Raw genomic sequence first — 27008 nt, 5'->3', positions numbered from 1 at the left:
TGGAGAAAACCGTAATCAAGTGTTCCACCTTGGTTAGGTCTCTGTATCCGCTGATTTGCCGTAGATCCCGCCTCTCAAGGGTGAACAAACTGGCTGTCTACAAACAAATCATAGCACCTGCGATCCTCTACGCAGCTCCGGTGTGGGAATCATGTGCTCAGACTCACAGGAACAAAATCCAGGTTGCTCAGAACAGAGTACTTAGGATGATCCTTGATCGTCCCTTTGACACAAGAATTTCAGACCTCCACCAAGAGGAGAACATTCCAAAATTAGATTTCAAAATTGATGACATTAAGACTAGGTTTATGTAGAAATGCAATACATCAGAACATGCTTTGATAAGCAATTTGTATATAGTAGGTTAGGTGTATATAGTAGTTACAGGTTAATTGTAGTTGTAAATAGTAGTTATAAGTAGTCTTCTTTTTCAAATTCAAAACAAACCAATCCCACCAAGGTGGTCATACTCTAATAACAGGCCTGATAGGACTAGGAACTGTAAATAATAATTAAAAATTTCAAATGTTTCAAAGTTGAAAAGACGCATCTGTGTCACTTGATAATTCATACATGTAAACCAAACAAAAAAATACAAGAAATAAAGTGCATTTGAATGTAAAAAAAATCACTACGTTCCAAGCAAAGCACGATGATTTTAGCAAAGCGGGTATAGATGGACTGTTCTAATACAGCTTTCATTCGTTCGTGCGTGCGCTGTTGCCATTGCAACTTGCCAATACACTTCGAATTCAGATCTGAACGTACGGTAGCAAGCGGTAGTAAAGCACACAAAGCAACAGTCAATTCAGTTATAAACCAACTGCCGTGAGAAGGCTGTACTATTTGGAAGCCTGCTGTAGACAAACGACGCTCCGCACTGTTTGCTCCTAGTTGATTCGATCCTTATATGGAATAACATTGCGGCCTTCATTCGTTCCGAAAAGCAAAGCCTGCGTGAAATTTTGTGCAGACCCTTTTTCGGAAATGTGTATTAAAACCACTGAATGTTACAACAAAACATCTAATGATTTCATCATTCCGATATATATTCTTAAGGTAAACCGGGGCAAGTTGAAATTATGAGTAAGTTGAAACGGATGGCGTAACTATTAGTGGAAGTGAATAAGCACTGTGATTATTTTTAATAGGTACTTCATCGTAATCGCCCATTTCCGTTCTATCGATCAGAAAAGATCAATAATATCAATGATTTCACCGTACACAAATCAATAATAGGTTTGTTCCGATGCGTTAGTTCATTAGCTGCAACATAAATCCTGTTAGAGCGCATTGTATGAATATTTACGCTCATTGTTCTCAATACAAAAGAAGCGCTCCCTGCGAATCCCCTTTTTCTACGTTTATCCGTAGGACGAAGAAAATCTAATGGCGTTTCAATGCGTTAGGACGGAATTGAAACTCGTAGAACGAATTTAGAATCAAGAAGCAGTATTAGATTTTAAACAATACCTCAACAATTTGTGGCTCTTTATCAAATCCAACGGTACGTATGGAAAGGTGAATAAATTTAGAAGTCATCTTTGACAGAAAAATTCCATTTTTAGTTTAAACTCGTTCAGAAAAGAGAGGTAAAGTGCACGTTGTGCTTAGTAGGACGGAAATTAGATAAACCCCCTAGTATAATAACAACCTAAATGCATCTTATGATTGACAAAACATGCCAAACGCTGCCTATATTTTGGCGCATTATATTCTTACGTCAGCTACCGTTCAACTGCGGCACATTTGTCAACAGTTAGCGCTCAACTTCCGAGCCGATAAGTCAATGTTTTAGGACGAGCAGATTTCAGAAGTCGTTCACAGGCTACTTTGTACGCTTTTTGTCGGTTTTTTCTACCGTCGCACCAAGTACCGCGATCGCCTCCGTCGCGATGCCACGCCGCGAAAATACATTTCGCCTCGAATATTCGCAGTTTCCGAAGCACATTTCCAATGACGAGATACACAAGTTCATCGCGAAAGAAAATGGTCAAGCAGCCGGAGCGGAACAACGCAAGCCGGCGAGAAAAGGTCCGCTTGTAATCGAACAGCCAGGCGCTTCGGGCATGGCTCCAAATCTCCTTGGAGCAAGTGAGACGCGAGTTACAACAGCACAACACAAAAGTATGATGCCACCCCCCGCTGCACCTGCTACCAGTGTTGGAAAAGTTCGCGATATTTAACGAAGTTCACCATGGGAAAAATTCACGAGTCATAGTGAGTTATCGCGAACTTTTCCATCACTGCCTGCTACTATACAAAAAAAAACCAATTGCAACACAAGCTGTCATCCAGCTCTTGCCAGTGTCAGTCCCAATCGGCACCATCGTTTCTCAACGCAGGACCGATGGCAACGAAACGGACAGCTCGCAAACTTCGAACGGCAGCCGACGTTCACGTAGACAGCCACCGGGCAAGAAAATGCGACACTCTTTAGAAGCCATCACCACCAAAGAACACGAACACGTCGTCTCCGATGAAGATATGCAACAATGATGGAGTACGTGAGCTGCAATATCGGAACCATCAACATCAATACAATCACTAACTCGACCAAGCTAAACGCCCTTCGCACATTCGTTCGCACGATGGAACTGGACATCGTATTCCTGCAGAAGGTGGAAAACGATCAGCTTACCCGGCTACAACGTTGTCTGCAACGTCAACCAAGCGAGGAGAGGAACGGCAATTGCTCTCAAAGAGCACATCAAGTTCTCTTATGTAGAGAAGAGCCTGGATGGAAGACTGCTTACGTTGCGTGTACACAACACTACCCTCTGAAATGTGTATGCCCCATCGGGTTTCGTTCTGCGTGCCGAACGAGAGCGGTTCTTCAACAATACAATCGCATACTACCTTCGTCATCGCACTGATCACATCGTCCTAGGAGGCGATTTCAACTGTGTGCTACGACAATGCGATGCGACTGAATATAACACGAAAATTTATTTAGAACTCATGGCATTCTGTCCGGCTCCCAAAAGTGCTCAAACGCCGTACGAAACATCTTTCAAGCATCACTTCTACTCGGGAAGGATATCAAATTTTTCAAATCAATAAAATACGCCCTTATATGGGTAGGTAATGTAAACTAATTGAACAGAAAATTGTTTTTTTTTTCCTTGATTTGTTTTCCTTCGATCTTGTTTTCCGTGCTGAACACCAATGCTACCGACGCCAGGGAGGCAGCTCCTACACCTGGACCCTACCTATCGACCCATCAACTCATGAACCGGGGACCAACGGCTTTACTTCCCATCCGAAGGAAGGCGTGATCAGAGATGTTATGCCTCAGAACATCCCGGCGGCGCCGACTGGGATTGAACTTAGGCCTGTTGGGGTGAGAGGTAATCACGCTTACCACTACACCACCGGCACCGCTACAGAAAATTGTATTTTAAATCAAATCAACCATTCCATAAAAAGATGAAGATCCCATTAGATAAATCAACTGCAATGTAAGATCCATGCTAAAAAGCATAGTCAATGGAAATAAACAAAATCAAATATTATAAATTAACAATATGGTTCACTCTTCTATTATCCCCAAGACACGATTTTTCCCGACACTAGCGGCTCTACACAGCAAAAAAAGTTGTTGAATATTACATCGAAACTGCTGCAACCAGGTCAATCCATCGGTTGTGTAATATCACATTGTACGATGTACATCGATTTTGCGAACAAAATTACATCCATTAATGTAATATTGTATCTGCGTTTTGCTATTACATCATTATTTCATATATCAGCTTGAATTACGTTGATCGATATTACATTTTTTTTTGCTGTGTAGTGACGCGAAAGGTGACTAGTACACTGTAAATTGAGCGTAACAAGGCTATCAAAAACAACTCACTGTTGAGTAAAATTTAACCACACGGTAAGAAAAAAATAGTCAAAATTAAGTTTATATCTCAAGCGTTTATATCTGATCACGAAGGGTAGGTGTGGGAGCTGCTTCTCGGGCGTCGGTAGCATTGGTATTCAGTACGGAAAACAAATCAAGGGAAAAAGTTTATTTCACCCTACTAGGTACTACGTGGGAAGCCAAAAGTAAGTAAAGTCCCATGTACTCAATTGGAAGTTTGCCGTAAAAGCTCAACGCAGATGTCGCCACTGCATGATGATGATAATGTTGACAGACTGCATATAAAATTCGTGAAAATTAGCATTAAATCATAATTTTCATCAAGCCTGCGTGAAATCCTTCCAATATAACATTCGAATTGAAGAAGAAAACGTTTTTACGATCAGACTGATGTGCATCTTTGACTTTTCCAGGTGAACTTTCATAAGATATATTCATTTCATTTCACGGCTCCATCAATGCTGCATCGTAAATATGATGGTAAACAGAAGTAAATTGCTCAATTACTCAAAATAAAGATGATTTGTCATCTTGTTATCACTTTGAAGACCATCTAGCACCATTTTATAGTATGGTGCGTGTTGAGTAAATCAAGTTCCGGTGCGTTTTCCGTCGAAAATTATGAGTATCAATATGTTTGCTTCAAAAAGGCCAAAATGAACATTTATTGAATATTGGCGTCCTATACAACCAATTCTCTATTACCACCAGCATGATACAACCTTTCCTAAGTAAATTCACTTAATTTCCACTTTCATCTTAGTGAAAATCGAACATATTTACCATTTTCTGAAAAATGCAGCTGCGCAGGAGGTAACCTCTCCCTGTGGGTGCAAACTTGTTATGCATAGTTTGCCATGAAAACATCTCCGATCCATACCGAAATAATAACAAATAGTTTTCAAACAAGTTTTCTTACACGATTCAAGCAAAAGTTTCCACGGGAAATTATTAGTTTTTCTTTATGGACCGATTTGCCCCAAAAAGCGTCTGTTTTACTTGGAAAATTTGGAAACTATCCTCCTTCTAGTATTTCTCACTTCGAAATGTAGGTGGCGAAAGCTTGGAAAAGTTTCACTGCAAGACGCCAATTAATCATGTTTTGTTGTTTTTGACATCATCCACATCCAGAGGGCCAGTCACTTTCGAATATATGGGAATGGTAGGAAACCATTTGGAAATGCGTGAACATTTTCAGTTTTTATTCATTATCGTCTTTATGAGCAGTTTGGCAGTTGTCACAAATGACATCAAGATGCCTAGCCGGAGTAAATTTTGTTCTGAATAGTTTTCAATCCGACAAGTAGGCTTACTCAGATTGGACTTTTCCGCTTTTCGCGCTGCCGTTCCGCTTCCGCTGTAATTGCGTAATAAATAATAAAGCGGAATGAAAAGAGGCTAAATGGAAAGCAGAATCAAAACAAAACCGCAAATAAGGCTACCAGAAACTCAAATTTCTAATGGTCATAGGGTTACAAGTTCAAAATAAAAATAAACCCCTTTAATATGCACGAAGTGTCATTAAGATTAGCGGGGGTCCACAGTATTGTACACGGTAAGAAAAAAGTACCCAATGGCCCAGTTCGTTTTTACCTACTTTTGACTAGTTTGTCTCCTTTTCTCCTTCTAATGTTGCCAAAAACGGAGGAGCAAAACCACCCAACAAGGGTAGTAAAGTGTGGGAACCCCACTTTGAGTATAATCATATTTACCTACTGTGGGGTACAACTTAGTGAAAATTACTTTGAACCGCTTTACCTACTTTTAGGTTCCTGCACTATAGTGCCGAGATGAGTGAAAAGAACTTAATTTTGGGTAATTTTTTCTAACCGTGTAGGATATTTGGGCACCGCAAAAATTTCCCTTTTATACCTGCACCATTCTAAACATGCGATTATAACCATTTCCCCAGAATTTGGGTACATTTTACTCATCGTAATAAAACTGGTTTACTCAGATTCTGCCAACTCCTTACTGCACATAAGAATGGGTACCGTCTACCCAGTCTCAGAGTAGAATCAGAATAGTGTGTAGAAGAAGTAAATTCTACTCAATTTAGAGTTGTTTGCATGGACCACGTACCGCTAACATCTGTCAATTTCTCGGTTAGCTAAACATTTAAACTATCTGGATCGTTTTGGTTAATAGTTTTTTTTTAACGCTATGGGTCGATCATTTTGCGCTGTTTCTGGATGTTCCAGCTCGAAAGAAGGCCCTTCTAGGATTTATTTCTTCCGGATTAATGCTTCAAACAGGTAAACAGATTTGGATATATAGTAAATTTCAGCTAAGCCATACCAAGTTTGCAAAATTTTAGGGAAGTGGATGCCTGGACAAACTTCTGTCGCAACCCGTCACTCAACAAGAGCAGTATAATTTGTTCTTTGCATTTTCAAGATTCCGACTTCTACAATCCGAACAACAAAACTCAAGGGTTAGTATATACGCTAACGATTTTAAATTGATTCACTACTTGAATAGCCTATTGGTCCCAAGCAAATCGATTAACATATCCTATTCTAGTCGAAATTCTAGTACTACACTATGTTTGTTTTGATTCCGTATGGAAGTTCGACAGATAAAATTAGGGGTTCGTGGATTTTCCTATGTTTCGAGGGGTGAATCGATTAGCTTGGGACCGAAGATAGTACCAGAACTGAGCCAAAAAGTAGAGCACATTTTTACGGGACTTTCTGGTCTTATACCATAGTGGTAACTCTAAGACTAGAAGGTCCCGAAGTAACGTGCTCAACTTTTTGGCTCAGCTGTGGTACCCTCTTCGGTCCCAAGCTAATCGATTCACCCCTTGAAACATAGAAAAACCCACTAACCCCTCATTTTATCTGTCAAACTTCCATAGCGAATCAAAACAAACATTGTGTAGTAGTAGAATTTCTACTAGAATTGGGTACGTTAATCGTTTGCTTGGGACCAATAGGCTAGTCAAGTAGTGAGCCAATTTAAAATCGTGAAAACTAGATGTATGAGTGCTCATTGCAAGACAGCGTATATCACGTGATATACGCTATAATGTGAACGGGGTATTAGAGTTACCTCTATGGTACTATCCTTTGACTTCACCTAAAAATCCCATAAGAAACTGTCAATCATTTCTAGAAGAGACCATTTTTCGACGGTGCCGTCAACGCCAATAATGGAGCACGAACCAAGGCGATGAAGCACACAAAAATGACAGTATCAAAGGCAGCGCAGGTTGCTATGATTTTCATCCAAAAATAAGTTAAAATTTCCCAATGGTGAAAACATGACGGTTGAGTACTTTTAACTGAAAATCGAATTCATTTTTATATTTTTGTTTTTGAGCTTTTTTTTAAACTCAAGTGTTTTTGAGTGTTTTTTTCTTACCGTGTTTGTTAATCTATTACCGAAAATTGGGTTAACGATTATTAGCGTGTTGAAAGTTTTCTTCCTGTGAGTTGCCAATGTGGTATGTAAAGAGGGATGGCAGATATAATCTGCATTTTCTTTTATTTGTTTGGATTACCTCTAAGCTTATTGTACATTCAAACTATAGCAGATATCACGTTATTTAGGCACTTTTTATATCATATTATATTACGTTATTACGTTATTAATATCAACTATAGTCTGAACGTAGTATAATTTCATGACGTCAGGGTAGGCGTGTAACATGCATGAGAAGCTAATACTGTTTGCCACACCTTTTATTTGACTAAACGTATGAATTGATTACACGCTTAAATAATAAGGCCACGAATGTTTTTAGTCACCTTTCTCACCGGGAGAGGGTATTACTTATGCGTCTTTTCGGAAATATATGGGAATTCTGGAAGTGAACCATATTGTTAATTTATAATATTTGACAAAATGTTACTAATACTTATGCTCAATCAATGTAGGGGAAATGTAGGTAATGTCGGCCTACATGTCCCTAATTTGGGCCCATCGCTAAAAGCCTGCTATTTATCAATTTTATCTAGATGAACGCGTTATTGGGACGTTATTAATGGATATTTTTGGTTGCTATTGAAAATTTTGTTGATTGCTGAATTTATGTATGGGCCCAAATTAGGGACACTTAGGCCGACATTACCTGCATTTCCCCTATGTACTGCAAATTTATTTGAAGCATTTGCTCACAAACGTTTTTGTCCTTGGTTCATTGCCTACGAGCTTTGGGCGTGATGGCGGGGTGTGCTTGGCAGCGAGGTTGACGGACGTTATATCCAATAAATTCACTATTTTGCAAAAAAAAATATGTTGATGGCTTTGACAAGGGCCGTTTGGTTTAGTAACATTTAAAGCTTAGCAAGGAATCAAAAATATCTCCAAATGACAAAATGACAAGCGATCAATGAACCGAATGATAACGCTATGTCAGAAGTGGAAAGCAATAATGATATAATCTTCTTCCTTCTTTTTCATGACAAGCAGCCCGTGCGACACAACTCACTCGGCGCGGTAGAAGGAAACGAGCAAATTGTTGGCAAGCTGCTTCACGAAGTAAAGCCGAAGATGATACACGTGTGTTAATGGTAATTTTTTTGTTATGTCTTTTCTCGATTCAAATCAAGCTATGTCCTCATCCATGTATATTGCAACAAAGCAGGCAAGCAATATATCATTATCTTTCTACCACTCGGATCGAGCTGTTACAGGGCGAGTTTGTCATGGTAGCCGTAGCAACCGCTTTGTCTGTATCGTTAGTTGCTTTATGTGTTTGGATTCGCTGAAGCTTATAGCGAATTCGTTTATTATCGGGGTTGGAACCAGTTCCAACCCAGTGCGAAACCGAACTCTTTGTCAGTGCGAACCTCAACCTGAGCTATGTTTTAAAAACAAACGAGCAAACTGACGTTTGTCAGAAAACAAGCAGACCCAATCTCGATACCCGGAACTGAATAACAAACGAATTCGCTATTAGTATACAGATCAAAGCGAAGTGAAATTTGAATTTGGTAAATATGGCCCAACAAAGGCATATTGCACGATGAACAACTGCACCCGAACAGTTGACAGTTGGTGTTGCTTCTTAACTACTTCTCTGGCTAGAGCGCTCTTGCAAGCTGCGTGCGGGGAGCCTTTCCTTCAGTCCGCATATCGTCTGTATTGAGCTGCTGCGTGTTGATTGGGTGTTTACACTTATGCTATTTCAGTAGCACTAATGAGCCAGCTGCTAGCAAAACAGCTCACCAGCATAATGTAAACAGGGCATCAGCTTCTACCAGCATTAAATTTCAGGAGCAACTGAAATTCGTGCTATTTGGCTAGTACACTAGCGCTAGCAAAACCGCACATATGTAAACACCCTATAAACGAAACGAATGGAATTGACCACTTTGTCAAGCAGTTTTGGCGTGACTTTCTACCAGCGATTTCATAAAACTGGACCAACTAATTTCTGTTTTTTTTTTTTTTGTGAAACGCACAAATTTTGGCTACTTTTTTCGAGCTTCTAGAAGAAAAAATCTTAAAATAATGTTTCTTTTCAAAGTTCGAGTAAACGTCATTTTATCTGCTCGAATGAAGAGGTTAATTGCAGCTTTGGGTTGTTTCGTTTGGTACCAACTATGTGATGGCTCTGTTCGGAACGACACCTTGTGGTCTAAGCAAATGTATGGAAAATTTTGATACTTCCAATTTTAGATAAAAATTTCTTAGTGTTTTAGCTATTTTCACTAATTGTACTATATGCCACAAAATTGCTGACTAACTACGCCGTCGAATGGCTTATTGCATGACATATTTCACATTAATGCTTTTTGAAAAATATGCGTTTGAAAGCACCCCCTTTTTTCGTTGTATGCCTCATTTTCGATTTCTTAATGCATTGGATATAGAGTAATTTTGCCCTCCGCATTTAAGATTTTTGAGCAATTCAAACAATATTAAGCGTCGGTGAAAGAGATGCTCAAAAACATTTTTATATACATTCGGGGCAAAATGCAAAATGCCAGTGTTGGAAAGTTTATTTTCTAAAAAAGTTCGTTCGCTGTTCTTCAGAGAATGATTTCCCTAAAGAATGAGCTTTGCAAAAATCGTGAACGAATGAGAATAAGAGTTCCCGAACGAGATGTGCGAAACAGCGCAGCAAACTATTCCGAAAAAGTATTCCGTTTTCGCTCTCTCAACCTATTTCACAAAAAATCGAGAAACTAGCTAGCTGAGCTTTTATCTCCTACGTCAGGTTCCGTCGAGGAGTGATATGAAATCAAGCTGAACATTGCATTAGGTTCTAAGTAACATTGACAGATTCTCTTCGTCAACATTCGCTTTGTATCCCCACGGTCATGTAAAAACATTCCCAGGTATTTTCAGCACACAGATCGATAAAAGAAGCTTTTATCTAGCATCTAATATGACAATCACATCAAGAAACGGTTATGTGCTCAAGTTATTAACGAAAGAGAATGTCGACCAAGAAAATCGTTCAATGTTAATTAGGGCCTAATACAATGTTCAGCTTGAAATGGTCGCTGAACTTCTTGTGACGTTTTCTTTTTCTAGGATTAGGTGTTATTCTTTTGCATGATGATATTTAAGATGCATTCATGTAGAAGAAACACATGCATTTTTATTGGTGGAAGTAAACTACCCCATTTCCGGCCTAATAAGCAAAACCCGCACTTAGACTTTCTTAATCTAGCGCAGTTTAGCACCAAACGGATTGTTATTATTACTGATGGCTTCCAAATTTATTAACCTTTCCGTACGTACCAAAAGATTTGATAAAGAGAAACCAATCGTTGAGATGTTTTCAAAAGTCTAACACTACTTCTTGACGCCAAACTCGGCCTACGGATTCTAAACTCGGCCTAACGCATTGAAACGCCATTGAAACGCAAATGAATTCACTTCGGCCTACCGGATGAAGATAAAAATTGATTCGGTCAGAGCGCTTCTTTTGTTTTTGGGAATAATGGGTGCAAACATTCATATCACGCGTTCTCATCGACTTCGTTCGGAAGCTTATTAACTAATGTATCGTACCAAACGCATGATTGACTAGTTAAATCTGAAATCATGGATTTATTTGAAGCTTTCTGCTCGATAGGCCCAAAATGGGCGATTAGGCCGAAGTAGTTCTCTACCCTATACATTTAGGATTCATTTAATTCACATTTATAAGGTTTTCACATTATGTAACTCTTGTTTTATGTTACTCATAACAGCGATTCAAACTTCACCAGCTGTTTAGGAGTTACCAATAAAGAAGCTCGCGAGTCACAGTTAGCGATCTATTTCAAGCTGAACATTACATTAGGTCCTAAGTACAATTGACAGATTCTTTTCGTCGACTTTCTCTTTGCATCCCTACGGCCATCTTAAGACATTCGCAGGTATTTTCAGCACAGTTTTCGATAAAAGAAGCTTTCATCTAGCATCTAATACGACAAACACAGCAAGAAACGGTGATGTGCTCATGTTATTAACGAAAGAGAAAGTCGATGAAGATAATCGATCAATGTTACTTAGGACCTAATGCAATGTTCAGCTTGATTTCATCATATATCGGGAATGAACATTTGTGTAAGGAATTTAGAACAAAAAAAATATCTCTAACACACTTTCTCTCTCACTGGTGAGTCAAAGCAGGAGTGATATTAGTTCCTCTCAATATCATACAAGAACGTTCGCTCGGGAAATAACGTTTATTAAATTCACATCGCAAAGTTCTGAAGTGAAAACATCTCGGTTTCGATAATGAACTTTTTTCTATATTTCCAACACTGGTTGTAGTGCATTTTACCCCGATTAGTGGCATTTCCAGATTATTTTATCAATGTCTAAAATAACATTTTATTTAAATTTTCCAAAGTTTTCATTTATGTTGTGAATATAAACAGCTAAATAATGCTTAAGAGAATGTAGGCAATACATGATATTCACTGTTGCTTTTAATTTTAACAAGAAACAGCTTGATTCCATTAACTGATGCATACCTCAAAATGGATGCAGTGGTTTTAATCCTCTCCCCAACAAAAAAAAAACTTATTCATTTTACCCCAGGAACCCCTAATGCATTTTTTTAATAAACATTAAATGAAATATTTGAAGATTTTGAAAAAGTTCCAAAATTAAACACAAGTTTTTGTTTTACAATTTTTGTCAAATTTTAAAGGTCCATAAGTTTAAAAATTCCAAAAGTTTTACTTTTTCATTAGCTTAAATCGTAAAAAAATTTAAAAATCGGGAAAGGATATATAACACTTTTTTTGAGTTTTTACTAAAAATTACTACAAACATTTCTTGTATATGTTTACCAAAAAAAAAAATAGAATTTTTGTCTACAATTTTTTTACAGACGTCATTTCAATCAGAAATGCCGTCTCCGTGCTACATTTTCTTTTTAATTTCAAAGACGCCATTTTGAAAACTTTACTTGGATAATGTTGACAGAATTTAGCGAAAATGTGAATCATGGCCCATAACTAACAATTACGCAAAGTTTCATGCAAGTCGGGGTAGGTCGATTTTTCCTATTCGTCATTTGACGTGGAACTGCTCAATAAAAGTGACCAACTTGTAATATATTGTGCAATATATTATAATTAAGTTATCTCTCATGAACAAAAGTTTCATAGTTTTTAAAAATTGAGTTATTGAGAAAAATCAATTTAAATGTTTAGAACATTTGTTTTAAATATTTTAAAGAAAGTTTTACATGTTTTCTTTAATTTACTCTAGCGATCTATTTGTCCCCGGATTACGATACGACCGCCCCACTGATTGATATATGCCAAATATATCATATTAAAAATATGATCCATTCATGCCTTTTCCAAATATTTCAATGGCGACAGGCAAAATATTTCTTCACGCACCATCACGTTGAAAAAGGTCAGCAACAATCATTCAATTACAATCGAGGGGTGCGAATAGAGCACTTATTACAAAAGTAAGAGTTTAATTATTTTCATTAATTACATTGCGTATATTACTTTAAAATTTGTCTGACATGTCACTGTTGTCATCAAATAAAATAATATGCTGAATGAAATACATTCATTTGAAATATTAAACAAATTTTCATTTGGCTTACCCCTCGTGGCGATAAACAAATACATTGGTAGCTTTTTTGGCCACAGAGGTGCTTTCATCGCTAAAAATTTGGTTCGCCAGCTAAGCGAAAGAGTGGATCATATTGTTAATATAATATATTTGTATATGCCATAACGATGCTTCAACTCACGACATTATGGCGTATGATAATTTATTCGTTACCGCGAACGGATTGACCTACATAAATTCAAAATTGTATTTCTTTTATCAAAGTACCGTAGCTCATCTTGTCAAAAATTATAGGTACACATTTAAGCGAAAGCAGTTTCAGAAAATCATTCTAGACTGATTACGCTCTATGAAAGCTAGTAAAGATTCGGTCAATTTAGATAAGAAAAGGTTAGCTGTGGTCCGTCCACCCAAAAATAAAATACACACATAAAGCCATCCCAACCAGGATTGGATATTCGTTGCCAAATGAGCCCAATTAAAAAGTTCATTCATTACCCTACGTACAGCAGTAAAGCGATTCTGGTTATGTTTGGTCCCTTTTTCTGGCCGTGAAGCAAGAAGTTATGATACTCTAGAAAATAAACTGTCCCTGTTCATTAGCCGTGAGACACTCCGATATCACCAGCTCTACAAATTAAGAAAGAAGGAACGGCTGGAAAGTCAATTGACCGAGAGAACATTTATGTGATCATCAATCAGAATGGCCCCGCCAGTTGGGTCACTTTGGTTGGGCAATTGAAATACACAATGTATCAAGATTCTTGGGGTAAAAAATATAAACTCACGTTTCCGGTGTCGTTACAGATGCAACCGCACAGATAGGAAACGGAGAATATTTTGCAGCAAACATATCGTTGAATTGCCCGTAAATTTATTTAACTTTTAACTTGTATGTTATGCGTGTGCAATATATGACAAAAATCCATGATAGATTGTTATGTGGGAATTATCAATAGAGGGTATCAATCATCGAATTAAATCTAAATCGAAAGTGACCTTCAAACATCGCATGGATTCACTGTTGCGGTCACTTCATGGCAACGAACATCCTAAGTTTATCTCATGTTTACAACAATTGAATATCCAAAATAGGATTAATCGATTTTACAAAAAATAATCACCTAGCACAGTCAAAGCCAAAATCTTTAAAACAATCTCTAAGCACGAAGCAATAAAATCGTTTGCCCTGATCTCCCACACCTTGTAGGAGAAAGCATTTCCCCATCACATGAAACGCAATAAATGGGTGGCATGAAAAACATTTCCCTGTCACTGGAAGCAAAAATCCACCATTATTCAAACTAGAAGCGTGAGTAAAATGACTACTGCCTTATAAACCGAAATTTATTGCCATGTGGTGATTCCTTTTCCCAACGGAGGAACATCAGCCGGATTGTCACTCTTGCTGTTGCGAAGAGACAAATGATTTGCGGCTGTTCGCTGTTCTAACGCGAGTGGCATAGTGATATGAAAAAGGTAGTTACCTATTCGTAGCATCAATCCGCTTCATACCAACACGGATTCCAGTTTGCAATCTTAATTCAGCACATCCGGATCTTTTGGCTTTTAGTCATTAATTCTAAGTTATAGTGACCAAAATGAATTACCAGAGATTTGCGCTTTACGTTTGCCTTGATGCAGAATAGCATCTCGTTTCATATCTTGCCAACAGATAATGCTGGCAAGCTTATAGGATTATAATCATGGTCCATTCAAAGTAAATTGTATGCGTCTGACACTACAATGTTGGTTTTGATTGTAGTGAATCAAGATAGATTAACAGTAAATACTTCCAATACATTTGTTATACCCTGGGAACTAATTAGTTATGAATCTATTACAAAACGTCGAAATACAAACGGTCGAAGGACAAAAGGCCGAATGGACAAAAGGTTGAATTGATAAAAGGTTGAATGAACAAAAGGTCGAATATACAAAAGGTCTAATGAACAAAAGGTAGAACTGAACTTACAGGGAAAAAGGGTCGAAGTAACAAAAGTTCGGATTGAGTATGGAGGGACAAAAGGTTGAATTGAACTTAGAAGGACAAAATATTGTTTAGAAAATGTACGCTCAGAGTTTAAAGAACTTAAATAAAAAATACTATGCAAATACTCCCAAAGAGCTGCTCATGATTTAAATAAGGAAAATATTATAGAGAAAGGCAGTTATTTGTCTCTTAAAGTGCCGTGTCACGCACAGTAGATCTTTTTTTTATCATAATTTTCCAAAGAACTGCTCATGATTTTAAGAAGGAAAAATATTTGGTAATTAACCACCCATTTTATCCACCAACAATTTGCCCTGTTTACCCATTTCGATCTTTTGTTCTTACGACCATTTGTTCATTCCGACCTTTTGCCCATCTAAGCTCAATTCGACCTTTTGTACTTCGGCCATGCATTAATTTTGTCACGCTAAATTGAGGAAAATTTTATCCTACCTCCCTCCTTTGTCACGCTTTTCTTATGCCATTGCTTGCCAGAAAATATAACGCACCCTACACCCGACACCCTTTATTTTGATTTTATTGTTCATTGTGATTCGTTTTCAACAGTATTGTAAAGACATAGGGGAATTTACGTATTCTCGTCAATCTAAGCAGCGTCCGAACTTCTATTAGCGATTTCTCAGCGTCACACACATACATGACAGGTTTGTTTGTTGACATTTATCTGCTGCTTGCTGTTCTACCAATTCCAATCGATAGAACTGATCAAAACGGGTTGAACATGTTTTTACAACGCTCCAAACTTCTCAGGTGAGTGTGACTATTGTCGGCAGTCTCTTTTTCTTCGGCACCCTTTCCATTTGAACTGCGTGTTAACCAGCTGTTCTATTATCGGCAACTCGAAATCAGCCGTATTTTGTAGTGTGTATATTTAATTTAAAGTAAAATATGGCATAACAGAATTGCACAGTCGTAAAAATGTAATCAGATTGAAGCTGAAAAGTTAAGGAATCGGCTTAATGCATTCAGCGAAGAGTTTTGATGGGAAAATACAGTGAAATTCACGTTTCAATTTCGGTTGCCGAAAACAGTCAATGGGTGCCGAAGCCATAATTTACCCTATTATTATCCTACGTTCTAAAAACAATGTTTAGTCAAACTGAATTCCAAAATTTTCCATCACTTGTACTGTATAACTCCAGTCCTGTGATACATATAATACCTTGTACACTGAAGTGGTACCTACACGGAGATACATCTTGGATAGACAGCGACGTTATGTGTACTGTGTGTGTATGTGTGTGACGGGGAGAAAGCTCCTCTGAAACGGCAGTTTACAGATGGATACGAGAGGTGAACATCAGTACAAATGGCGACGACGATAAAAATTGGTGAGTTTAGTGGAATAAATTGCCGAAACTGCACAAATAATACCATACTGTGAGAGATAATAACCCGGGAAAACATAATTAATTGTTGGATAAGCGTGGAAATAATAAATATATATGCAAAATAAAAAAAAATTGCGTGCATGCGAAAGAAAAGGCGTCCATAAGTGCAAAGGGCAGAGCGCAGATGTTCAGAGTGAATCGTGTTAGGTTAACTTTTGGTTGGAAAAGTAAACTGTTACCTTTCGGCGTGTTAGTTTTTGTTTGCATTGGTTGGTGTAGCTGTTTTTTTTTTAAATTCAGTGATGTGTTTCACGTTTTTGCAGCTGCCATCGTAATCAAATTAAAAATGACATTGTTGACGTTGCTTACATTGGTGTCTGCACTACAAACTATTGGAAAGCTGAAGAGCGTTCGTGAAGAAACAACGCGTGTGATGCTTTTTGGAGTTGTTGTTATTTTGTGGAGCTTTTTTCTGTTTATGTATTGCTTGTATTGTATAGAGAAACATAACGATACTGCTGATTTTGCAACGCATGGTTTTTTTTCCTTTTTTTTAAGGTAAAATACTGATGGTTTTACCAAAGAAGAAGTTTTACTATCGCGGTGTAGTGGCACCAACAATGTGCGCATACATTTTCTGTTTTTGTTTATTTTATTTTTTTTTTTGTTGAAAATAAAAATACTATGATTCTAATACAATGAGTGATGAGTGTGATGATCATATATGGGCACCATATTTGAGGCATGTAGGTAGCTAATGGTAGATGCAAGGTGGATAGAATATGTGGATAGAATGTGGGTAGCACATACAGATAAGTCATCGTGTGGGTGGCACATGAAATACATGTGGGGAGCACATGCAGGTTGTCGTGTGTAGCACACGCTATATATGTGGATAGCACATGCAGGATCGTGTGATTGGTGATAAAATAAATACAAGTCAACTCAGAAGAAGAGTCCACTCAAGGTCGGAAATTGTCATCAGAAGATACACAGATAAAAATTCTGAATTTTAATTGTGATGTAAACATTCATTCACGTAGACTTGTATTTCATTTCACGCAACCGAGAAACTTGCAAACAATGTTGTTTACAAAGATGGGCTTTTGTATACAATATTTGCTACATTGCATGAAATGTGTCAGAACTTTACATGATATATAATGTAAACCTATATAATATGTGACGCTCCATTTATGTGCATCATATTGAACAGAAATTTACACTACTTTTTCGAACTGTGTACGCACCGTCCCCGAAGACAAAGGAATGCTCCGGAAAAGTACAAGGACTTCCATTTGTATCAGTAATTACTTTCATTGCATTGTACTAAGACCATAATGAATAACGTGTGAATAAATGGTATCGATCATTAAGACAGTCTACACTTGAATTCCTAATTTGGGGAGGGATGTACTGGAGTTATAACGTTGTTTTGAACCCTATTATTTTTCTATTAATGTTTACCCGATCGTTCGTAATAACTATACAAGTAAAGATAAGCTTCATGAAAGCTTTGGATGTCCATGAATTTTCAGAGCATGCTGTCAGTCTGTATGCTATCTTAGACACACACCTTTTGTAGACGCCACCTAGTTTTTGACACGGCAGTTAAGATACCATTTTTAAAATTTAAAACCATTGCGTCGTAGAGAATTCAATAGATTTGGCTATTGTGCTTAACACCTTGTACAACTACGTTTATTCTCTCGAATCTGCCAATAGGAAGAAATTACGCAGTAGTTTTTAGGCACAACCCAAGCTACCCCGCGTCTATCGAATCATTTGAGTGGAGTGCTTTGAAACAATCAGAAGTTGATAATTACTGATTTAATTTGAAGACAATAGATTGAAATTTACTGCGCAACATCTAAACTCGAAGTAAGTTCGGGCGGTTTGTGAATTTTGATGATTTAAACCATTTAAATAATTTTCCACAGTTTTGAATTTGTCGAGTGCAGGATCATATTTTGATCAAAATAGAAATTGATAATGAATATATATTGTGAAGTTGGTGAAATTTGAAATTCAGGTAAGCCTAATTAGTTAGTAGTAAATTAGTGAGCAAATTATGTGAGATTTCCGCGTTAACAGGCCCTCCTTGCTCAGTCAACGCGGGCGGCTTGTATCGGCTTGCATTGGCTAGTGCTAGAATTGGCAAATATCGTCGAAACTGGAGCGGGCTGTTTCAAGCAGCTAGGACATCCACCGTCTTATGCTGGCTGTTAGTTGGACGGTCATTACGCCCACCCGTTACTGCTACTGCTAACATACATGAAATAGAAACATGACGTCACAGTAGGAAACTGTTAGGTTTGCCTTAATTCAATAAATTTCGATTTCCCTTGAATTTTAATTAATAAATCGCTAGCTCGATAAATTTAAGTTTTTTTTTTTTTTAATTATAGTCACTTTAACGCTCTTGGGTCATTCGTGACTTGTCCGGAGTGAGATTAGAACTCGTGACTTTGGCGTGAGAGGTATGGATGCTAACCACTACGCCGGGGTCGCCCACAATTTAAATTTAAGTTTAGTATATTCGGGTTTCGTCCAAGTAAATTGAATAAAATAAAAATTACTTCTAGTTTAGATTAGTTACTCCACACATATTTTGCGTCACGTTATTTGTATATGTTTATATTTGTTAGATTGGTTTGGGTTTAAATAACTATTGCATTTTTCCCCTTGGTTGATTTTAAAGAATTATTTCAATTTCGCGGTTTGAATTGGTGTTTTTATATTTGAGTATCCTAATCTGATTGGTTGGCTTTAGACGTTTGGGTCAAAATAAGTAAGTTCGTTTGTGTCAACATCTGAGTGACCTGCCCTGAGAAGGGAAGTTTCTTGCCGGGTAATTAAGAACGAGTTGACGGTCCTTCTTTGAAAGGTGGCGTTTAAGCCGTCAGCTTAGCGTAACACAGGAAACGTTACAGAGTTATACCTGTGATACATATAATACCTTGTACACTGAAGTGGTACCTACACGGAGATACATCTTGGATAGACAGCGACGTTATGTGTACTGTGTGTGTATGTGTGTGACGGGGAGAAAGCTCCTCTGAAGCGGCAGTTTACAGATGGATACGAGAGGTGAACATCAGTACATTACTCAGCAAAAAGGGCCCTTATCGGGCTATTAACGGGCTTAGTAATTAATTGGGTAGTGATCAAGAAGTTTACGAAAACTCAATATGATTCTCGAAATTATCTCTTGGTGAACTTTTTGAAATATCTCGAACTTTCCCATCGCTGCACAGAAGAACAACATTTTTGAGGTTTATGTCGTACAACATTTTTCACATCACGTTACACTTTCTTATTCGTTGCACAACATGACTATATTACTATGTTATACATTACATCAGATTAAATCATCACATAATGTTAAGGACCATACAAAACTAACGTAAGAACTTTAAGAGATTTTTTTTTCAATATATGCATCAAAATGAGTATTGACAATATGATTGCCCGTGTGGTGCTGGCTTTTGGCTACAAATTAATCTCAATATTTAACATAAGCTAACACCCCCCAGGCTGGTAAAAAAGCTCTTATCTATCATACATCGATAATAGCACGGGATTTTAATCTCCACCTATACAGACCATCATCAGTGATAAATGCAATATAAATGGACATATGATTTGACGATGTATACATATTCTACCCAGAGTCAATGTTATAATAAGAGTCCCGCCAAGAGTGAAGCCAGAAGTACCAATCGAACTGTCAAGCGGGGTACCAAACAAGTAAAGTAAATAAACATTGTTCCCACAGCCAGTGAACTTCAAGTATTACATTCATTACTGACAATATTTTCGTTATTTTAGATGAAAAACATTTAGTACCTTGTGGTATTTATAAGTTATACCAAGCAATTTTTTGAACATTTTCCAGATTCTATAATTGTTTTTGTATCCCAGAAGCTCCGTTATCGATATGACATTTCTGGCAAATATGGTTGCCGTTTACTCTGACGAAAAATAAATCACAAACAGTGCTTATTGTTCGCAACATTTTCTCTTGGCGGGACTCTTATAATAACATCGACTCTAATTTTACCCAAATACACTTACCAACTACAGCAGCAACGTGTTTGGTTTATGGTTACTATCAATTATCGCATCTTCATACCAGCTGTTATAATGCTAAAACAATTTGTAAAAAAAAATCCTATCTACCAATGAGACATTCTATTTATCGACACACACTCTTTCCTATTAGGGTGAAATGGTATTAATTCAAACAGCATCTCCAGAAAACTCTAGGAAGTATACACCTTATTACGTTAAATTCAACTGATGTGAACATAAAATCTGCCGGTAAGCCGTTTCACATCGCCATAATCAGGAAGATGGTGTAATTGCCATTGGTGATGCCATAATTAGGAAGAGGTGTAATTGATAAAGATAATCAATAAATAGCTGATAGGACGTTTCGTCACTATACCTTTGAATGAGTCTATCACCACACTATAACAAAATCACTTTAAAGCGACCTTGGTCGCTAGGCAACCACAGCGAATGATACCCAATGCAAAAGGGGTTTGAGGGTGACTGCTGGATTTTCCTCTCCTCCGATCAAAACAAAACTGATAAGAATCGCCATGTGCGGTGACTGTCAAAGCGAAGTTCCATCATCTACCATCAGAGGCATGCGAGAGACGTTCGTGCATTCACTACGCATCTGCGTAGACAAGCGCCTAAATGGCCTACCAATTTTATTGCAAACAAGTTTGCTTTCATGCAATGCTTCAATGCAATGCTATGATGCTCCGTTTCCGACCAGTCGATCAAAATGAATCATTAAAAAAAAATCTGGGGTTAATCATTGCTGGAATGAATTAACAAATTTGTCTTGGCAGTGTATTTGGCGGTGGACATTAATGTAAGTGCACTTCAAAAAGAATGGATCCTCACAATTTGAAGAATCAGAGAAAATCTAAATCATTTGTTTTTAGAAGCCACAATATTGTGGCCCGACCACTAAATTAAAGTTCAGAAGTCTGACTTCCGACTTCCAAACCTGCTTCCGACATTACTTCCGATTTTTACGGAAATCATGATTTTAAGATTATTGTTGTTGTTGCTTTTGTTGTTATTGTTGATACTTCAGACAGCTCTTTTGCAATGATACCAGTCACGTCAGAAGTTAATTGCTATTCCAATAATTTTATCTTGATGTACAATATCATGCTATAATATGAGCATAATAAAGAATTAATTGCATTAGGATAAACAAATGAAAACGTGATTTATCAGCTATTAATTTTTTAAGACATCATTTAAAATCCATAAACTGCATCTAAAGTTTTCCCGGAAAATTGGCTACCCCAATTTTTTTTTTTAAGTTTTGTTTCATTCTGAGACATTCTGATGCCCATTTCCAACTTAGTGTTCTTTGAGCATTTCCGCAGTTGGTAATTGTGCCATTTTTGTGTTAGTATAGATTGTGTGACAACAGGGCTGGTAGTGGGTATGTGATGTGATAGAAGTTACTTTAGTGTCTAAAATTACGAAAATAGGGACCAAATAATGACTTTTAAACAATAAAAAAAAAGTTACCAATAGTGGCATGTATTGATCGGAAATATATGGTTCAAATCTTCCGCTGATAAGTATGAATTGAATAAGCAAGAGCACGATCCAATTCTAACCTCCATTTTCTCACTTTGCAGATCACGAATGTGTTGGCCCTTATTACGGGTGTCATTTCACGGTGAAAACGAAGTGAAGTAACCAGTTGTCACTCAAGGTGAAGTGATTGCCGTGTAAATCAAATGAGGATCACTTCACCGTGAGTGATAAGTTGTCACCACCGACAAACCGACATGATGGCTAGAACAAGAATTCACAAAATTGCTACCCAAAAATTCATACTTAAATACGTTAAAACACTAGCTCCACCTGTATCCGCGATCACACCTTACCTGAGCTGATAGATGTATTGGTAAAGAAGCATTTTGACAGAAAAATTTCGAACACTCTGAAAGAAAACTAAGTGAAAAATTTAATCAAGCATCGTTGAACAGTTGTAATATATATAAAAAAAAAACCTGAGACGTTTCTCATTAGAATCATTTTTATTCCCTATTATTCTTGAATCATGAAAAGGAACTTTTTTCATACATATAACAAGTTTATTAAGCGCAAAAATATTTAGTTTCAGTATTTTTTCTGCCTTCATTTTATACACATTTGATTAGTATGCATTCAGTGTGCAATGTTTACATTCATACCTCATCGTTGATATTGTTATTGTTGCTGTACAGATAACATCAAGGCCCAGTTTTCTCCGGCGTCTTCCGTTTTTGGTTAAAGGACATCGGAGAAATACCGGTGGGTAGACGGTGCCACCTACTGCAATTACGGAAGGAAGGCTGTAACATAGATTAGATCCGTTCGACGGAGGAGACTAGCAGACGACCAACGAATTGGTAGGTATGAACTTGCTACTAGAATCAATAAACTGTTTAAGCAACTTATTTTTCTTATTGACTTTAAAATTAAAAAAAAATAGTAGTCTACAAAGGTTTGAGCCTCGCGCGCGTATTACGGATATAGAGGACTGAATTTAACATTTGATAAAAAAAATGCAATTTTGAAGCTTATTTGGAAGATACCTTGAGTTAGTAGTAAGTTTTCTGGCAAATGTTAGGGGTTCGTGAGCATTCCTGACATTGCTGAAAATTATGATAGCATCAGATTGCGGGGTTGCTAGTGTAATAGGATGCTTTGTTGATTGTTCATTAACTCTTGATTGCTTGTAATACTTATGAATATTTTAGGTGGACAAAAAGGCGAACTAAGAGGTGGACGCCTGAGCTTTTCCACATTTATATCGCTGTGAAGCAACTGTAAATTCTAGAGGGAATTTATATCTGTAACTGAAACCAGTTCGATTTTGTTTGCCAACCTGGTTAAAATGTAATATTTAATTATCTTAAAGATAAATCGTCCAGCTCAAACCTTTGTAGGGGTAAGTGGTGGGACCCTCATCATCATCATATTGCTTTAGAAGAAAGCAGATCCTCTAATTGGCTTGAGTCGAAGATTACCGACGTTTGCTGTTGGAAATATGAACGATTGAGAAGGAAGACAAATAAACAGGCATGTGATACTCATTAGCATTTTTATTCACTGATTGGTTTCCAACTTATTGGTTACAAAAAGGATATCCTTATTTTGATTTGACGCCTAGTGGTAAGCTGAGTGGTGCGAAGACGGACCTCAAAATCGAACCACTTTCGAGCTGTCAAATCGAACCACTTTTTTATCATTGTGGTTCGTTGAAATAGATAGAAGTATTGTTATAGTCCAAAACAAAAAATAAATATTTTTCAGTAATGTTTTTGATCTTTTTAAAAACGTGATTCGAAACGACTCAAACAATTAAAAATAACAGTATTATTGCGTATTTTGGACCAAAGTAGACTCCTGCGCTGAAAAAAACCCCTCCGATTTTTTTTCGCTCAGGAACGACTGTGACTTCGGAGAACGTTCTAAGGAGATTTGTGATGATAGTACAAAAGTTCCAGGAAATTTCAACAGATTTTTCACGCGACAGAAGAGGTTTCAGTGGATATTTTAGTTGCTGCCAGCGAGGTTCTACGGGGGTTCTATAGAGTTTTCATGTTCGAGTTTCACACGATTTGGAGGGAAGTCAAATCGTTGCCATTGGAGGTCCCAGGGAATTTCGACAGCACTTCCATAGATATCGTCGGCCACATTAAATTTGCATCTGATTTGCAACAATTTATATGTTTCACTGATAAATGGACCATCATCATATGTTCGCAGTGTAGGGATTGCATTTTTATCACGATAAGCAACTGAATTCAGATGTTTTACACAATTTTTATCAAAATGAATACTGCACAACCGGTCACTGGGTTTGATTTGAAAATTGAGATCCACCTCACAGAAACTGAGCCACTCTTTTCGTACTGCTGAATCCTTGGGAAACCTGAATAGGCTTCGCTTTTCGTCGTGTCCATCTTTATAATTGCAAAAGTGAGCAAAACACTTCATTCTGAATTTTATTCCACTCCGTAAAAACTCCAGCTATGAACAATGTCAACAAACAATCAAAAAGTCACGAATCGGCTCTGCATAAAAAGCCGTTTGACACTTCTCTCTACCAACCGACGGTGATGAAACGTTTATTTCAACACTACCAACATGAAGAAAATTTCACTTCGCACCACTCAGGTGGTAAGCACATACGACGTGCTTTTCCCTTACTTTTAAACATTTTATTTTTACCGTCGATGGGTGAGGACTTAAGTTTTTTGAGGAACCCTTGGATGAGGGTGTTAAAAATCAACTAATAAATTGAAGCATCTTTGACAAACATCCGTTTCGAATAAACGGTGGCTGATATGTTTCTTCAAACGCGTTTTTACATTATGATGGTTTTGACGCAAGTATCTTTTAAACTTTTGCTTAAAAGCTGCAAGGCCTAAAACACCAATTCGATACAAGTTGCAGCTTGGTAAAATGAAGGACCGGCCATACACTAACTGCTTTGTCTTACAAAAGTTATAAGCATCATCATCCAGAAGATTCTCATTTTGTTCAGCCTTCAAACTCTTTATACATGTTTTGTGATAAAGCTTTCGAGCCGCTGCGCCTGATATGTACATAAGCGCATTTATTTCCTTTACTCCAAAGGAGTGAATTTGTATACATGGCACACCTTGTCTTGGTCAGAATTATTTAATGTCACGCCCGTGTCCAGTTCGGTTGTTGACAACAACGGCACTGAATCGTCCTTTTCACAATTTGTTCCTTCTCTGCTGCAACTGCCGGCTTAAATACAAGCGTATTTGAACGCCGCCCCAAACTGTAAACTATCTGGGGTGTCGTTACTCCCACAGCGCCGTCGAATTTCCGAAAAAAGGTTTTCGAGGCAATCCTGATTGATGTTGTTAGTGCAAAGATATTTGCAGTCGAATCTTATGACGAGTTCACTCCAGAGCAATCGCAATACGTTAATGTTATGAATAAATCCTCCGACATAATTTGGGTGTCTCTGCTTTGTCGTTAGAGCTCGTGACGCTTCTGCTGCCTAAGAATAAAACCAAATGTCCTTAGTAGGACTGCATATCTAAACCTTAAAAATGCTTACCTTAGATATGTCCAAGCACAAATTGCTTGTGAAAAACAGTTTCTCCAGCGATACTTTTATCGATTCTAGAAACTCCCAATGACACGATCGCTCCTTAAGAGCACTTTTATAAGGCTGTGTGCACTAAAATAATTAAACCTGTGAAATGTATGTGTACATCATTTAAAGTTAAAATTTACCTTCGAGCAATTTTCTTGTCGGCTATTGAATGTGTCGAATAGAAGATAATGTTTGGTTATAAAGTTGACTGATTCTCTAACTCGGCCCTCCAGTTCACCAGAATTTGAATAGTAAATGAGAGCGCTGGCGACAGATTGACTTAGTGTTCTCGTGGCCAGTGAGACGTTCATCGGGGAAAAAGGAGGGAGTTTGATGTGCTTTTCAGTTAACCTGGGTGCTAGTCGGGGATTGGCTAGCGAATCAACTTTGTGCAATTTTACTATGTCCTCAAAGCTGGCTATTTCATTTTCAAAAACGGCATTATGCTTTTTCAGCATGTTACGTGCGTTTTTGATAAGATGCGGAGAGTCCCACATCACGTACACATTGCAACCGGAGAAGTAGGGTTTTTCGATTGTGACTCCAGCATCCTTAACCATTTTCTGATTGGTAGCAAACTGATCCATAACCAATATCAGCGGATACAGTCCTGCTTCTCTTACGGAATGAATAGTTTTCTCAATGATTTTCATCTGCTGTTCGCTACCTAGCGAGTTATGCGTTAGAAAATATCCCAAGCCCTGTAAATGAAGATATGGCGTAACACATTTTATGTAAAAATATTGATATGATAAGAAATGTTGTAGAAGGCTCGGTAGAAGGTTACTTGCCCCCTTATATTACCTGCTTGAACTTAGTGAACACTCCCCTAACCATCACGGTGACCGCTTCTGTTGCCAAATATCGAGGATTGTTCTGTTCGATTTTTTGATCAAAGCCATCGTCCGGAAAACCATGAAATTCATCACATTTTGCCATGTAGCTCAGCGCTGGTTTTACTTTCATCCCATCTATAGCTAGAACTACCACGCGTTCTTTTTCAGAAAACGCACTAACCTTCAAGTTAACTTGTTCCAGGATAGCTTTGTTTAACCCTGGGCCAATTTGAATGCCTTTCGTCCAGCGTTTGATTGTGCGTTTAACTGGCAAGCACATAACTTTTGATTTTTGCATCATACGATAAACCCGGGGCCCACATAGATACGATGATAACGCGAATTTCTTAAGCTCTGCATTGTACCTTCTTCCTTTAGGCTTTTTTGTAAAGTTTTTCAAGCTGTTGTAAATAGCTGGATTTTGCTTCAGTCTTTTCAATAGAGTTTTATTTAGACGGGCATTTTTTCGGACCTGCTTCAGCTGATCATTTAGGCTCTTGATCTTTCTACGCTGGGATTGAATAATGAGACTTCTCCGGTCGCACTTCCTCTGACATGCACGAAGTTGTTCCTTTAATTGCCTGACATCTGCCTTTTGCCTTGAGTTTTTCTCCCTCTCCACCTTCAACATGGCTCTTAAGGTGATTCCCTGTAGCGTCCTTTCTCGTGTTACACTTCGCAATTTCACATGTAAAAATAATAAGGTTTCTGTGAATGCACGTAGCTGAAACTAGTACTTGTTGTTTACTGCAGAGAAGCAAGCAATGTCTGAAATTTTCAGATGTATAAA

The 27008-nt window shown here is 37.7% G+C and overlaps 2 protein-coding genes across 2 annotated transcripts in view; both read right to left on the bottom strand.

Moving 5' to 3' along the window:
• Nha2 (Na[+]/H[+] hydrogen antiporter 2) overlaps window positions 1-20309 on the bottom strand; it is a 57544-nt gene extending 37235 nt beyond the window's left edge. The window contains exon 1 of the mRNA XM_065226474.1: window positions 20291-20309. The gene's annotated coding sequence lies outside the window, so the exon portion shown is untranslated. The remainder of the gene's footprint in view (window positions 1-20290) is intronic.
• LOC135704918 (mucin-2-like) overlaps window positions 1-27008 on the bottom strand; it is a 418648-nt gene that overhangs the window by 173908 nt on the left and 217732 nt on the right. The gene's annotated exons all lie outside the window — the stretch shown is intronic.

Source organism: Ochlerotatus camptorhynchus, unplaced genomic scaffold (genome assembly GCF_037179485.1).
Source record: "Ochlerotatus camptorhynchus isolate MF236.1 unplaced genomic scaffold, CSIRO-AGI_Acam_v1.1 ptg000251l, whole genome shotgun sequence".
Lineage (NCBI taxonomy): Eukaryota > Metazoa > Arthropoda > Insecta > Diptera > Culicidae > Ochlerotatus > Ochlerotatus camptorhynchus.
Note: the sequence above shows the minus strand (reverse complement) of the source record. Positions and strands in the feature narration are given on the sequence as shown.